At 39.3% G+C, this 4,269-nt stretch overlaps 1 long non-coding RNA gene across 1 annotated transcript in view; it reads left to right on the top strand.

Annotated features, from left to right (window-relative positions):
- The window catches only part of LOC111869199, a 13,607-nt gene that overhangs the window by 968 nt on the left and 8,370 nt on the right, over nucleotides 1–4,269 (top strand). The gene's annotated exons all lie outside the window — the stretch shown is intronic.

The raw sequence follows: 4,269 nt of genomic DNA, 5'->3' as shown, positions 1-4,269 counted from the left end.
TGACTTGGAGCTCAGTTCAGCGAATTTTGACAGAAGATTTGGGAATGAAAAGGGTGGCTGCGAAATTCGTGCCACGACTGCTGACTGCTGAACAAAAACAAGGTCGCGTGGAAGCATGCTGTGCTTTGAAAGAAGAGTCCCGAAATGATCAAAACTTTTTTTTGTTTCCTCGAATGAAAAGACATGTGAAAGGAAAGTGTTTTGCTGATGTTGCTGAAGTGAAGGAAAAAACGATGGAGGCGCTGTCAAGCATCTCAAAAGACGAATTTAGACAATGTTTTGAAAAATGGAATAAAAGACTAGACAAGTGTATTAGTGTAAGTGAAGAGTACTTTGAAGGGGATTGAAGGTTTGTGCTTAAAATTTGAATAAATAAGTTAAAAAAAAATAAGTTCAGTTTCTTTTGGGTACCCCCTCGTATGTAAGTGTGTTGTATTTTGTTTCATCTTTTTCCATTTCCTGTTTACTAACAATGACCTAACAGAAAAGATATTTTGAAATTTACTTCATACTTTTCCATTGGGGGCACACAGTTGTGTAGTTGGTTGAGGCACTATGCTACAAGCCGGAAGGTCGTGGTTTCAAGTCCCGATGAGGTCATTGGATTTTTTCAATTGTCCTCACCCTTCAGGCCGCACTATGGCCCTGGGGTCGACTCAGCCTCTAACAGAAATGAGTACTTACTTACTTACTTACTTACTTACTTACTCACTCACTTACTTACTCATGGAGCTGAGCCCTTCTGGAGGAGCCGCCAATTCTGCAGCTACTCAAGAATTTCCCAGCCTTTTATGGAACCCGAAGGTTCATTACCGTGTTCTCAAGAGCCCTCCACTGGTCCCTATCCTGAGCCAGATCTATCCAATGCATACCATCCCATCCTATCTCTCTAAGATCCACTCTAATATTGTCCACCCACCTACACCTTGATCTTCCCTGTGGTCTCTTTCCTTCTGGCCTTCCCACCAATATCCTATATGCATTCCTCGTTGCCCCCATTCGTGCTACATGACCTGCCCACCTCATCCTCCTTGACATGATCATTCTACTTATACTTGGAGAAGAGTACAACTTATGAAGCTCCTCATTATGCTGTTTTCTCCAACCTCCTTTCACTTCATCTCTCAACAGAAATGAGTACTAGGAATTAATTAAATTTTCCTGGGTTGTAAAGCGCGGCCGGCGTGTAAGGCTGATAACCTTACCACCATCTTTGAGCCGATTGTCTAGATAATGTGGGACCCTCAATGTCTGACAACTCTATGGGTCTTCACGGCCTGTTACAGGGGTAGCTTTACCTTTTTTTTTTACTTTTCCATTATTTTGGTGGTCTGGGCTGTTAAGACAATATGCACGTATTGCAGTAGAGGTTTCGGAAGTGATTTGAATTCTGATCCTCTCACAACAATTATGTTGTGATTATACTTTAATTTCTTAATTCTGAGTATTACTTCTTTAAGGTCTTAACGGCATAACAAGGGCTGTAATATTGGCAAGGACAGGAACTATATCCTAGGCAAAGAATATGTACTTCTTTTAAACTTACGGTCTACCCAGCAGGTTCCTCTGAAATCCTGGCACCTGTGTACAAATCTTCACTTACATACAAGAAAAAAAACATTCTGTTTCTCTGTATTGTTATGCCTTTCATAGGTTATTTTACATACCCTATTTGTATTGGTCTCACTTTGGCTTTGCAAATATAAGCTTAACCCTGAATCCTTCTGCTCCAGTTGTTGTTGCATGTGGATTATCTGTATGAATATTGTTTGTGATGTCATTTATAAAAGTTATCAAATAAATGCAGGCTTAGACTACGGCCTTGTCTTACTCCTCTTTCCTGCTTGATATAATGTTTCAAAGGAAGATACTGTCACATCCATCTCCAGGAATGAAGCATTAGCCAAGCAAGAAAGCAGCGGAAACATGTGGCTTACTCTTTATCTCAAAAGATGGAGGTGATATTTTCCTCCAAAACGATGGGCTTATGCTGAGCTACACAGTGTCACAAACTAGAAGACCATACTCTTCATATCATGGAGGGTGGTAGTGGTTATAGCCATGGTTGTGGTCATCTTGGTGCTCATCATGGTAGTTATGGTTGTGATTATGATTTTGGTAGTGGTGGCCACCATCATGGTGTTCATTACCCTGAAGCTGTAGTCATCGTCATGGTATTGGTGGTGTGTTAGTGATAGCTGTGGTTGTGGTTTTTTGTTTGTAGTGATGGCACTGTTGATGTTAAATGGAAAATAGGTCAAGGTTGGATATAAGCTAACGCCTGATCCAATTTTTTGTATAATCCAGACCTGATGACTTTTCTGATCCATTCTTCAGACTCTAATCAGCTTGCTTCACAGAATAAGCGGTCTCATGTGTTCTCGCTCTGGATCAAAAGTGATCCTTCCAGCATTTGTTAGACTTCCAGTGTTTTGTCTTCCTATCAGTTTGTAGTTTAAAGTTTGCATAGTGTTTGGTCAGAGTCAGTTCTTAAAAGATGTTCGTACCAATTGGGTGTAATCTCCATTAGTTGATGATATTTCTGTTCTTATACTTCTGTCTAGTTTCATCATGTAATTTGCAGCCCACTGATGGTCTTAATAATTTTGTCTCTGAGGCCTGTCCTTTTTCCTGTTGTCATTAGTGTCCGTGTTTCGTCTCCATATAATAAAGTTTCAGGTGCATTCATTTTATAAATCTTCAGGGCTGTGTCTGTTCTTATTTTCCGTAATACAGCTCATTTTATTGCTCCTGTTAGTTTTCTGAGCTTCATGTAACTCAAATAAACCTTTCGTTTGAAGATAATTTGTGCATCTGAAGTAATTATGAGTTGGCTTGGTCTGTTGTTTGAGTGATTGTTACAGTTTTAGGTTTTACATACATACATACATAACATGTACATGCATAATTCATAAATTCACTGATCCATTGTCCGAATTTGACCGGATATTGAACTCTTCAAAATAAGTCTTGATTGCAGAAGTACAATTGTGTCAACAGCAAACAACCACACACAACCAGAAGCACCAAATAACCATAATTTACATTGTCATTCATAAACAAAATTGCAAGGAATATAGTTATTAAATGTTATACATGCTTAGCAGAAATATATTCATCTGTTGAATAAAAAGCATTTGTTGTGAGGAAACTTTTCAGTGTGCATTTAAAAATCTTCACATTATCTCTCATCCTTCGTATATTTTGAGGAAGATTATTATAAACCATGATGGATGAATATAACACGCCTCTCTGGATTGAAGATAATCTCACTGATGACACATGTAGCTTTCCAAACTGTCTAGTGTTTATATGAAGAATATTATTGTTGGTTTGAAAAAAAATTGTGATTTGTAACAACAGACACCAATATAGAATAGATATATAGGCTAGAACTGTCAAAATACCCAACCTCTTAAAACCTTCTCTACACGAGTTTCCAGCACTCAAACTGAGCATAACCCTAATCGCCCTTTTTTGGGAAACAAAGAAACTTTTCATAACTGGAGAAGAACCCCAGAATATAATACTATATTCAAGCTGAGACTGATAATAAGAAAAATAGACCATTCGAAGAGCTTGTTCACTGACAAGGGATTGTAACTTCCTGAGCATAAAACATGCTGTATTCAGTTTCTTTAATAATTTTTCAGATTTTTTTTCCGATTAAGTTGACAATCTAAATACAAGGTGCGGCAATAAAGAAACCGGATTCATGCTCTAACCCTTTATTGAAAAAAAATCAGACAATCGAAATGTTATCCCCTTCAATGTAGTCCCCTCCCCGATTCCTACACCGCTCCATGCGAATTTTCCACTGTTGGAAGCAGTGCTGCAGGTCATCTTGTGTTATGCTCTTCAAGAGCTATGTCGCTTTTGCTTTCCCTGCATCCACGGACCCAAACCTGGTCCCTCTTAGCGCAGACTTGATTTTCGGGAAGAGAAAAAGTCGCACGGTGCTAGGTCCGGAGAATACGGTGGATGTTCCATCACTGGAATGTTGCTTTTTGCCAAATACCTCTTCACAGATAGCGCGTTGTGTGCTGGCGCGTTGTCGTGATGAAGAACCCATGAGGCATTCTTCCACATGTCTGGTCTCCTTCGTCGCACACGTTCACGGAGGTATGTCAAAACATTTTTATAATAAACCTGATTGACAGTCTGACCTTCAGGCACCCAATCAATGTAGATTACCCCCCGGATATCGAAAAAAACAATCATCATTGCTTTGAATTTGGACTTGCTCATGCGCGCTTTCTTCTTCCTAGG

Source organism: Cryptotermes secundus, unplaced genomic scaffold (genome assembly GCF_002891405.2).
Source record: "Cryptotermes secundus unplaced genomic scaffold, Csec_1.0 scaffold1940, whole genome shotgun sequence".
Lineage (NCBI taxonomy): Eukaryota > Metazoa > Arthropoda > Insecta > Blattodea > Kalotermitidae > Cryptotermes > Cryptotermes secundus.
The sequence above is the reverse complement of the archived record's forward strand: the minus strand, read 5'-3'. Positions and strand labels throughout refer to the sequence as shown.